Source organism: Sander lucioperca, chromosome 17, assembly GCF_008315115.2.
Source record: "Sander lucioperca isolate FBNREF2018 chromosome 17, SLUC_FBN_1.2, whole genome shotgun sequence".
NCBI classification, from domain to species: Eukaryota; Metazoa; Chordata; class Actinopteri; order Perciformes; family Percidae; genus Sander; species Sander lucioperca.
The window spans coordinates 19,931,612-19,944,367 of record NC_050189.1 but is presented as its reverse complement, the minus strand read 5'-3'; the positions used below and the strand labels follow the sequence as shown (position 1 = coordinate 19,944,367).

The 12,756-nt window shown below is 38.9% G+C and overlaps 3 protein-coding genes across 3 annotated transcripts in view; 2 read left to right on the top strand and 1 right to left on the bottom strand.

The window, feature by feature from the left end:
* LOC116064544 (zinc finger protein 239-like) overlaps nucleotides 1–12,756 on the top strand; it is an 893,026-nt gene that overhangs the window by 86,294 nt on the left and 793,976 nt on the right. The gene's annotated exons all lie outside the window — the stretch shown is intronic.
* LOC116034141 (hemicentin-1-like) overlaps nucleotides 1–12,756 on the top strand; it is a 1,482,957-nt gene that overhangs the window by 1,239,059 nt on the left and 231,142 nt on the right. The window lies entirely within an intron of this gene.
* Nucleotides 1–12,756, bottom strand: part of LOC116034901 (zinc finger protein 436-like) — a 90,770-nt gene that overhangs the window by 71,603 nt on the left and 6,411 nt on the right. The gene's annotated exons all lie outside the window — the stretch shown is intronic.

The following is a 12,756-nucleotide window of genomic DNA, read 5'->3' as shown; positions in this document are numbered from 1 at the left end:
TTATGTCTTTACTCGTCAAAAGATATAAGAAAATGCATCATATTTAGAGCTGAATAATAATAAAATATAATAATAATAATAATAATAATAATAAGTGGTAAACTAAGCTTCTGCTTCATCCCGTTTCTTGTTTGTAACACTTTAACATTTATTTTTCCTTTTGTGTGTTACAACACACTTCTTGTATTTTTATATTGTACTTTAGTTATATTTTTTGTTCAAAATAAAAGTGAAAGAAAGAAAGGAAAAGATGTGAGAACTTCCTCCTTCACTTCAACAGGAAAACAGGGGCGCTGCAACAAATCCAGATCCTACTTCTCACCACAGAGACCCGGCTCCATGTTGTAGTAACAGTCCCAGGCCAGAAGATAGCTGGGCCTCTTTAGGTCTACAATCATCATGTTCACATCAGTCATGTTAGCTTCATATATACCGTTAACAGCAGCTCCCTATCACTGCTGGGAGTGGGGACACTAGGCCTGCAGCGACGCGTCGATGACGTCGACGCATCAACGTCAAAATTACGTCGACGTCGTATTTTTGCGTCGACGCTTCGCCACACACACGTGGGAGACCAAAACATTGCAGGAAACAGCAACCTCCTCAGAATTCCCAACAAAGCCCTGCAAAAAGCCCCATGAAAAGAAAAAGTCCTAAAAAAACAGCTCGCCCATAATCATCGAGGGTATGGGAATACTTCAAATATAGTCCCAAGTACTAACGTTAGCTAAATTAATTTCATGTTTGTGCAGTGTGTTGTGTAGCCTGCGCACTTAGGTGGTGCTAGCTAACTATCTTAGCTCTCCGTGCAGTTTGTTGCACGTTAGCTAGCTACTGGCGCCTAGACAGTTGTGTTTAGCTAACGTTAGTTATCATCTAATGTTGGCTTGAATGGTAGCTAGCTTACGGCTGCAGAACACAGCTATCTATAGTAGCTAACGTTAGCTAACGTGAACGTTAGCTACTAACCTAGCACGAACAAACTGCACAGAGAGCTAAGATGCGTTGGTTAGCCTAGCACCACCAAAGTGCACAGCTGCATTAGCATGTAAACCTACAGAATAGCAGTTAAGAGAGTCAGTTTGATTATGCATCAGGTTTTATGTTGGGACTGTTATGTTGTGTTAAACACTCTCAGGAATGTCTGTACTGTGCACTGCACAGTGTTTTTCTTTTTTGCACTACAACTTGATTTTTTTGAACAAGAGAGTTATGTTGGTACTGTAAAAGAGTAAACAGGCTGGCCTTTCATTTTGTATAACAGTAAAATAATTATTTTATTTATTTATTTTATTTTATTTTATTATATTTTATTATATTTTATTTATTTTATTTTATATACCAAACTCAGACAGTTCAACTAAAATGACAACGACAACAAACATTATTCATTATGACAACACACATACAGTATATATATATATATATATATATACAGTGCTGCTCATAAGTATTCATACCATACCCATGCCAAAGTGGACTAAAAAGAGGAATAAAAAAATCATCTTTTGGAAATTGATCTTAATGCCTTAATTAAAAAATTAGGAAAAATCCAACCTTTTAAGGACACCAATTTTTTTGTGAATGAATAATGTATTGTAAATAAATAAATGTTCTTCCTTAAAATACAGGGGCCATAATTATACATACCCCTATGTTAAATTCCCATAGAGGAAGGCAGATGTTTATTTTTAAAGGCCAGTTATTTCATGGATCCAGGATACTATGCATCCTGATAAAGTTCCCTTGGCCGTTGGAATTAAAATAGCTCCACATCATCATATACCCTTCACCACACCTAGAGATTGGCATGGTTTATTTCAGTTAGTCTAATAGCTAACTGAGAAAAGATCCATATCAATGCAAATCAAACCAGCTATTAGGCTAACAGAAATAAAACCATGCCAATCTCTAGGTATAGAAATATAAGGAGAAATTAAAAGATATAGATTCATTTTCAGCATTTTACTTTATTTCTTCACCAGAGTCCATTTAATTAAAACAGAAATGTTATGATTATTAAACACACTTATAATCCCTTAATTCACCCATTTACATGTGGAAATGTGCTGGCTCTATACACGCTTAAAGTCCTGATTATTTACATGGAGTCTGGTGGGTTTGGTGATGGTGATTTCGGGGATGTTTCATGTTAAACTAAAAGGATCTTCCTCTTTAACTAAAAGCTCTATCTCTGTAGGTAATGTTGTCAGACACTTAGAATAATAATCTGAGTCTGTCAGCACTTTTAGTGGATGGAAACGTTTTCTTATCAAGGAGTTTAAACACAGAAATGGCAGGAAGGAGAAATCCACCAAATCAAGGAAATATGCTGGCTCTATATACACTAAAAGTCCTGATTATTTACATGGAGTCTGGTGGGTTTGGTGATGGTGATTTCGGGGCTGTTTCATGTTAAACTAAAAGGATCTTCCTCTTTAACTAAAAGCTCTATCTCTGTAGGTAATGTTGTTGACTTTTAGTGGATGGAAACATTTCTTATCAAGCAGTTTAAACACAGAAATGGCAGGAAGGAGAAATCCACCAAATCAAGTCCCAAATAATCAGCATGAGGCCTCGTTTTATTTCATTTATTCTGTTCAGAGAACTGAAGAGGTCCAGAAATCCCTGCAGGTCTGCTGCTACGTCCAGGACTGAGCACAAGCTTCTTAGCATGAGTAAGCATTCATTTGTTTCTAATTTCAAGAAGTTTAAAATGAAATCATTGACATTAATTTACAAGTCAGATGAATAAATCAGCTGTTTGCTATTTGACTTGGTCTGTTCCCTGCTGCTCCATCATTCTTTAGTGTTGGCTGGAAAACATCATCATCAGAGTCTTTACTTTCAGTCTGAACAGACCTCAACAGATTTAAAACCACATTCAGTCACAGAAAATACAAACAGTCAATATGAAATGTCCACAAAGATTATTAAATGAAAAGTCCACAAACGAAGATAATATGATGGTAAACTACAAAACAACAATAACTTCAGAGCATACAATTAAAAATGGCCAACTTCCAGTTGGGTCGAGCTAATGAAAATAAATTAGAAATATGTCCATAATAATGAGAGGCGTGTGTGTACCAATTTTTACGAATATCACTGTGTCCAGATTAAGGCCTTCCACGTATTACAGGGCGCTAAACACAAATTAACCAACTCCCTCTAGTCTCGTATTGCTCACAGGTTTTCATTGTTCTGATTTGAGTTTGTGAGTATATTAAAGGATGTCACTTATGAATACCAAAACTCAAGGATCAAATCTGAGGCGATAGATTCAAGTCTAGCAAAGTTTACTAAGTCCAGCAGTTAAGTTTACAAACACATGTGGGTTCACAAAGAGACTAAGTTTTCCCTAACTTCAGACACATCAGACTTCCTCTTCTTGTCCTCGTAACCTTTTCTCCTCGCCCGAACACACACACACCAACTTAAAAGCTACTTCCTGTTATTCTACTTCTCTGTCTGATACTACACAGTTTCTAACATACATTCACATTCCTAAACTGATAATAAACTGTAATTAGAGCTTAAACTAAACCCATCTGTGCGTCCGAGCCTCTTCATTGTACAGGGAACAGTGACCAATGTCTCATGACTACACACAACTCATAGCAATGAGCAGCACAATATAATATGAACTTTAATACTGAGAATAACACGTCTAAATAATAGTAATATTTCTACATCTAACAAACAAAATTAACAAGAATTTACTTTAGATAGCCCTAGTCTTATGTGATTTAACAGGAGATAGAAGGAAACAGTGTTGAGATTAATTACAACATGTAATGTTCTGTATGGAGTATAGTATAGTATTATGGGTATTTTATCTGCTGAACCGTTAACATTTGGCAAAGAAATGTAACTGACAAAGCACACCATGGCTACACTTTCCTTTCATTTGTTTAAATTCAACGAGCAATTTGTTGTATTTTAGCAGAATACTAAGCAGCAGAAAGGCAGAACTGAGTACATTTTAATGTTTATTTATCGCAAGAAATATCATTATCGTGATATTCAGCATTGGGGAATATCGCATATTTTCCTCATATCGTGTCGCCCTAACAACTACCCTGAAATTGTGTGTCTTGCTGCATAGTGTCGCAATATTTTCATTTGTATCTGTATCATCTTTTAGTCTAATTTGTTTAATACGTAAATAGTTTTTTCTTTCTAAATAATCTGATGTTATGTAGTCATTGTTTTCACCTTGGTTTGACTAGTTGATTACTGAACCCAGCCATCACGCACCGTGCCTTCACATCCTGCTCCACCACCACCACCTGTGGGAAACACTGTTAAAGTTACTTGTTTGAACATGGCTGCACAGTTCCCTAAAGTCCTTAAACATGTTCGCAGAATAACAATTAGCGCACAAAATCACAGCCTCTGCGATGTGTAAATTGCGCTAGTTGGTACTGTGATGATAAAAACAAAGGATATATTGTGCAGCACTAGTCTAGGCTCAAATGAGAAAGCAGCTCGGAGAATTACTATTTTAAACATTGCTGCAAAATGTTGAATTTCTGTTCATCCTAAAGTCCTTAAACATGTATTCATAAATTGAAAAGTATACTGACTTCCTGTCAGGCAAAAAAAGTAAAAAAAATAAAAAATATGTAATATGTTTCTAAAGATGAGAACAATGGGCCTCGTTCACTAAACGTCCTTAGAACTAATATGTTTTTAAACCCATCTTACGCAGTTTTCACAAAGATTCTGGCATTCACCACCGCAACTTTTTCAGAAATTTTCTAGTTTCCATTTGTTCCTTTACTTAATACTTACTTACTTAGTTATCTACACAAATAAGATAAGATAAAATGGTAACAGCTAGGGGTGCAAGGATCACAAAACTCAAGGTCAGGATCACGGTTTGGAGTCACGGATCGGATACATTTTTGGATCAAAGTTGAAAAAATATTGTATATTGTTATACTAGAGTGTTACGAGTATAGGCAGTTGTTGATTTTAGAATAAAAAATAATTCAAGACAATGTCGTAACAAACAGTAGAGGGCAGCAATACACTATTGCAGCCACTAGTCTTCCTAATCCAAAGAAGAAGAATGCGTGTTCTTTGGTAGTGTTTTAATCCAAACACTTACAACAAACATCTTTTCCCTAAACTTAAATAGTCGTTACTGCTGGTATCCAACTAACTGCTCACCGCTGGTGGAATTGTGACTGTTGAATGCCGACAATTCTATGCAAATTCACGGATGTGTTTATACTCATGTTTAGCTACATCCAACCAAGCGCTACCAATGCGTTAGCTGAACTGTACGGAGCCTATAATGTTTGTGCACTAAATGTAGCCTGTTTCGTATGTCGTTTTTATATGTTTTTTTATATTTTAAACACCACTTGAGCCACGGTGAAACGTTTCGTGTATATGGTTGAAATGACAATAAAACTCATTTGAGTTGACTTGACTGCCTCTGTCTATGTCTGTAACTGGTAGGCGTGGCTTGGGAGTGGACTCGTAGGGAAGCGAAGCAAGTGCATTCTGGGAGTTGTTGCCTTTCATCCACATGAGCCAAAAATACATTTTCTGGCTTTTCTCGGTCTAGAAAGCACCAACTTCTAAAACATTTTCACATTTCTACTACATAAATGACCCAATTTAATACATATTCATCTTTCCAGCAGTGAAATATCCCTTTAAAAGATGGATTAATGTTACCTTTTGTGATATTAAATTCAACGCTTTCGTAATAGTTAATATTGTAAAACATCTTTTTCATCTGTGAAATGTTATTCCATGTTGCTTAGTTTAGCATTTCTTTCACATGAACATCCAAAAGCAGTACAAAAATCTTTTTCTGAGTCTTTAAGATTAGCTGTCTGTCTCAAGATGGCGGCGGCACAGACGCAGTTTAAACACATTAACTGTTCAAGTCATTTTTTAAGCAGCAGACATGTTCTGATTAAAGCTTCCCAGTTATGAATGTTTGCTTCTTTTGTTTGTCTTAAGGGACAACAGACTAAATATTTCAGCAATTTGACATCACCTTAGTAAACAGTGAGGGGATCAGAATATAACAACTCAGCCTATCAGGGCATGAGGAGGAGGCAGGAGGAAACAGCTTGGCTCTGAAAAATGTTCACAATGAGGCAGTGTGAATGAGCTGGTGTCTTTTAAGGCTACCACTCTGAGAAAAAGTTTCCCCACATTGTTCACTTCTGTACGGCTTCTCTACCGTGTGAATGCGCTGGTGGGATTTAAGGTTACTACCATGAGAAAAAGTTTTCCCACATTGATCACAGCTGTACGGCTTCTCTCCAGTGTGAATGCGCTGGTGGGTTTTAAGGTTATTACCATAAGAAAAAGTTTTCCCACATTGATCACAGCTGTACGGCTTCTCTCCAGTGTGAATGCGCTGGTGAGTTTTAAGGTGATTACTCTGAGAAAAGGTTTCCCCACATTGTTCACACCTGTACGGCTTCTCTCCAGTGTGAATGCGTTGATGTTTTTTTTGGGTACTCTGTAGTGTGAAAGCTGCCCCACATTGATCACAGCTGTATGGCTTCTCTCCAGTGTGAATGCGTTGATGCATTTTTAGTTTACTTTTGTGTGTGAAAGCTGCCCCACATTGATCACAGCTGTGAAGATTCTGTCCAGTGTGAAGGCGTTGATGGTCTTTTAGATGACTCTTTCGTATGAAAGCTGCCCCACACTGATCACAGCTGTACGGCTTCTCTCGAGTGTGAATGCGATGATGTTTTTTTAGGTCACTCTGTAGTGTGAAAGCTGCCCCACATTGATCACAACTGTGTAGATTCTCTCCAGTGTGAACTCTCTGATGAATCTTTAAATATGTTGATGTTGTGAAGGATTTGTCACAGTGCTGACAGTGGTGACATTTGGGTCCCACTCCTCCTCTCCGTTTCTATAGCAACAGACAAAAAGAGAGAGAGAGTTAGTAAACAACCTTCTTTAAACCCTAGACTTGCTCTCACTCTAAATTTTAACTCTTTATTTAGTTCTATCTTTTTAACTCTAATTTATGACAAAATGATGGAAAATATGTGCCGGTTTCAGATATCTTATTATGGAAGCAAATGTACTCTTCATAACCTTTATAAGTTCCGAAATATTATACATTTTTCAGGCAAGTTGTAATGAAACCAGGGATTGAAGTGAAAAAAAATCTTTTGACTGAACTTTTTTTCAGGCCAAGTCATATGAATGATATGATGATAAAAAAAATAAAAACGAGTGCATTATGGAGGTGCCACAATTTCTTCAACCTTGGCTAGATAAGATAATATATAATGTAGTATAATATGCCAATGTAAATGCCAATTGCTTCAGTGATTGTTTCATCCCATTCTGCTTATGTGTCTAAAGGCTGCTTAATAGCAGCGGGAATAAAGAGTTGGTCTCAGGTTTTTTTTCTCTCACCCTGTTGATCGGCACATCTGGGTGATACCGTCAAATGTGCGTTAGCTTGTTGGCTGAGTTTCAAACATACCCTACCAAAGGTGGAGCACCGCCAACACCGTCATCGTCTTATTGACAACCCTCTCTCCGTTGCTAGCTGATCAGGAACCGGCAGGCGGGTCTTCCAGCTCCCCCGTTTCATTAGCGCTAGACTGACTCGCACGCCGATCCGCTTGTTGTGCTAACCTCAGCCACATTGCTCTCAGCCTCGTCCGCAGATCTGGCCAGACCTTCAGACACTTGGCCATTCTAACCTATGATTCTAACCGACGAGCTAAAGTTAGCTTGATAGTAGCACGGCGCGAGACGTTTTGTTTTCTTTCCTGACAACTGATTGATTTGCGCCCGAGCTTGGATGTTTAGGACCAGAGCGTTCTTACCATGTCCACAGATTTAAGATAAAACACCATGTTGCGCCATTATTATTGCTGTAGCCTAGCTACATCCATGTGTTGCGCACCCCGCGTCTGCGCATACTCCACGGTTGTGTTTTTTTAAGCAAACGGGCTAAGGAGACAAGCGTGTAGCTAGGCTACAGCACTGCGAAACTCATGGCATCTTCTTGAGCTGTCACTGATTGAGACACAGGAAGTTCCAAAAACGCATCACAAAATTCACATTCATTCAACGGACCTAATATTTATAGTTGCCTTACTAAAAGAAAAAGAAAAGGTGATAGACACCCCCCACCTCCACATTTTTCCCTCATTGGATCTGGATCGATCTCAGATATGGCATTTCTAAACTCAAATTGACGGAAATCCGTCATAGTGACGGAGAACTTTAATCCCTGTGAAACAACTGTAACGCTGTAATGAAACAGCGTAATGAATGTGTAAGCAGCCTAAAATTATACATTTACTGACCACTGCTCTGAAACCATCATAATCATACCATTCAACGAGTTAGGCTATATATATAGGCAAAATTTTAGAGTGTGCGACTGAATTTTACATCCAGTCGCACATGTGCGACCAGTAAATTACACACAGTAGATGATCCGTAATCTGAACAGATTTTGTCTCTCTGACTTTTAAACAAACATATCAGCCACACAACATGTGTTCTACAGAATAAGCCTTTATATCAGACAAATAGCAGTTAAAATCCCTCCAAATCAAAATCAATAAAAAGTTATAAAACGTCATCATGTTGAGTCCATTCTGAACTAATCAGCTGTTAGATCAGCTCGGTGGAGAGCAACTGCGGCGCCTGGCTCTAAAACCTGCGGCCACCTTGATCTCGTGAGGTTATCGTTGCCCACGTGTGCATGACGTCAGAGCAAGTTGGGATCAAGTCGGACACAAATCTACCCAGCATGCATTGGGCGGCGACCACCGGTGATCGATTCTGCGCAGATCTGGCTCATCTCCAACGAGCCTATTAATGGAGAGCTGAAAGCGGCCGCGGTGCTGTTGACGTTACACTTCGTAAGCAGGCACAACAGTGGTTTCTGTGCCCTGGTGACTAACTGACAGGCTGAGGTTGTAAGGCAAGGCACCTTTATTTCTACAGCACCTTTCAGCAACAAGGCAATTCAAAGTGCTTTACATGAAACATCAGCAGGGGTTGTAACCAATTCCGTGGTCTGTCCCGGGACCATGGTCTCTGGCAGGGTCCAGTGGTTACTGCCACTAGGGGCGCTAAAGACACTGGTCGCGACCAGCTCATCAGTGGTCGCGACCAGTTGCTCTGTGGCACGGACCAGTGGTTACTGCTACTAGGGGTGCTAAAGACACTGGTCACGACCAGCTCCTCACTGGTCTGCCCTGTAGTCTGTGAAGCGGCTTTAGTATTTTCTCTCCTTTCCTGTCGTTTTGGCAGCACTGTTAGCTGGATAAATGTCAGAGATCCTAATCTTTTGTCTATAAAATACACTATATCAGATATATTATGATTATTATTATTGATTATGAAGATCTGTGTGGTCAGGACCAGCTGGTCTCTGGCACAGACCAGCTGGTCTCTGGCACAGACTAGTGGTCACAACCACTAGGGGCGCTAAAGACACTGGTCGCGACCAGTGGCACAGCGGTCATGACCAGCCTCTTACTGGCACAAATAGTCCAGGAAAAGTAGCGTTTTACAACAGACTAATTGTAAAATTATTTTTTGCGGCTTAGATCATTTCTATGAGGTGTCCAGAACAACATACTAAAGTCCTAAGAAATCCTAGTTGAGGAAATATGTTAAATTCTCATCAATCCGAGATGTGTGCCAGTAAGGCCAGACAACAATACACCCCAATGGGGCTATTTTTTTTCCTTAACGCCTATCAGAATAAAACTTTATACAATGAAAGTACCCATGAAAAGTAAAAATGTTTGTATTACAAGTTTCTTTGAAAATTAATTTGAATATGCAATGAGGTATACACTAATTGAATATGCCCCAAATACACCCTAATGGGCTTATTTTTTTCCTTTACTCCTACCACAATAAAACTTTACATAGTAAAAGTATACATGAAAAGTAACATTTGTTGTATCACAAGTTTGAAATGAATTTGAATATGCACATGAGCTCCACACTTATTGAATATGTCCTAATTGCATAAGCAGAAACACCATTCATATGTATGACAAATACATCAGCCCAATCTTCATCCAATCATCCTACTGCCAATGGGTGATGGCCATGCTGCTTTTATACTGGCCTCTAACCTGAAAACTGCCTGGCTTGGTAGTACCTGCCAGGGGTATAACCCCCACCGGTATAGTCTTCAGGGTCACGGAGGCACACAAGCCTCCCCACCACGACAAGGTAGCAAATGTAATCTCACCACGTTACTAATGACTAAGAGGGCAATTCTGACTTTCTTCTGATGTTATCTGTGGGGGAATGTCATTAGGTAAGGGTTGTTCGCAAATAAGGACACTTGTAAAACCAAAATGTTAATTTCATGTATACTTTCACTGTGTGAGGTTTTATTGTGGTAGGAGTAAAGGAAAAAATTAAGCTATTGTATATTTTGGGTAGCCTATATTCAATTAGTGTATAGCTCATTTGCATATTCAAATTCATTTTCAAAGAAACTTGTAATACAGAAATGTTTACTTTTCATGGATACTTTCATTGTATAAAGTTGTATTCTGATAGGAGTAAAGGAAAAAATAGCCCCATATTTCCTCAACTAGGATTTCTTAGGACTTTTAGTATGTTGTTCTGGACACCTCATAGAAATGATCTATGCTGAAAAAAATTATTTACAATTAGTTTTATTTTTGGCTCCAATATGAGTTCCTTTGCCTGGACTAAAAGGGCCCTAAAATGACTGGTCCTGACCACCTCCTCTGGGATCGGTTCTGTTGTTTTGGACCAGTTGAGAGATCTGTGGAGTGATTGTTTGTATTATTTTTAATACAACTTTTCATGTTTCTCACTGTTAGCAGAATCGCCTAATGTGAGAAGCCATAATCGTTTGTCTATCCAATGTTATTGATCACTATTATTAATAGAAATCATAATAACAATGATTCAATTCTTATTATTAGTTGTAGTTGTATGAGTAGTACTATCGACTAGGCAGGTCAGTGTGTGTGTGACCTGCCCCACAGTCCGGACCAGCTCCTGGTGACCAGCTCCTACCTGGCTCGGACCAGTGGTCACTACCACTAGGGGTGAAAAAGACACTGGTCTGTCTACTGGTCCTTGTCGTCTGCCTGTTGTCTTGACCAGTTACTGAGTGGTCTTTGGAGTAGTTATTGTACATTTAATACACCTTCTCCCCTTTCTCATTGTGTTGGCAACACTGTGCTGAATAATGTAAAATAATTAAAAAAATAATTATCTTTTGTCTGTCAAATATTGATCATTACTATTAATAGAAATCATAATAACAATGATTAAATTCTTATTATTAGTCGTAGTTGTATGAGTAGTACTATCGACTATGCAGGTCCGTGTCTTCCTGACTGGTTTAAACTTTACCAATGTGTTGCATTTTAAAAGAACAATCATCGAGTGATCAGGTGCTGGATCAATCAAGATGATTCCACTGTTACTTTTGTTACTGTACTGTAGGCTACTTAAGTTGAATTTTTAATTAAACTTTTACATTTTTGTATTCATTTGATGTTGCTTTGTCACTCAACTCTACATGTTTTCCTCCACTACATTTATTTGACATTAGCTGTCAGCTTACGCCAGCTAGCTTCTGTTAGCTTCGACCGACTGACGGCTCGCCCCAGCATCTTTTCGCTGTAGAGCTCTTTTAGCCATGTTTCCCGGCTCAACACTAAGTTAGTGTGGGCCACTACCTCTCTGCACTGCTGAAAATGGTGCTCCTAAAATATTCCTCACTGCAACTTCTCAACGTCATCTGCTACGTCGCTTCAGCTTGCATTGCCAACATAAAATAAAAATATTGTCCCGTTGTCGGCTTCAGCTAAGAAGATAGTTCGCCCCCACACGTCCAAATTCTTATTCAAATAACCTTCCCGCAACGATTGCAGGCTCTTTGGTGGAGCTCTGCTTTGAATGAAGTTACATCGTGACAAATTAATGGACCACTTGTGGAGTGATATGAAGATATGAGTCAGAGGCACAAAAAACGTTGACAGCAGTGACCGGTCATTATGTTTACCAATACCCCTGACCTGTGCCTTGCGACACCCCACCCCCCCACCCCCAAAAAAATAAAAAAAAACGGATTTGCATGATTTACGAGAGCTTCATTTTCAGGTCAAAAAGCCGGATTTCCGGAACTATCCAGAAGAATCACACCCCTGAACTTTCTTTATTCAAGGGAACAACTGTTCAGACTAAGGATAATGGTACACATTGGCATTGTTACCCCGGCTTCACTATCGTAGGAGCGGACCGGGACCCCAGCTAAGTAGCGCTGTTCATCAACAATAGATAATAGATGGATAGATTGATAGATAGATAGATTTCTGGAACTCTTCAGTCTGGAGTAACTTCTTTCCTTCACTCACCTCCTCCTTCTTCTTTTCTTCCTCTTGCTCCCTCGCTCCTCTGAGTCTCCCGAGTCTCATTGACAACTTTCCTCTTGCCCTCCTTCTTTTTCTCCTCCTTCTCCTTGTGTTTCTGCATGTACTCGGTGATAAGGTCGGGGCAGTCCAGGTTGTCTTGAGGCTCCCATGTGTTCTCCTCACTGGAAAGGTGAGTGCAGACAGAAGAAAATCTCCTCAGGCTTTGTTTTTAGGCAATAAACTCTCACTCTGATTGCTAATTCGTATTATTCCTTTTTCTATTGCTATTTTGTAAGATTATTTATATATATATACACATACATACATACATACATACATACATACATATATATATACATATATATAT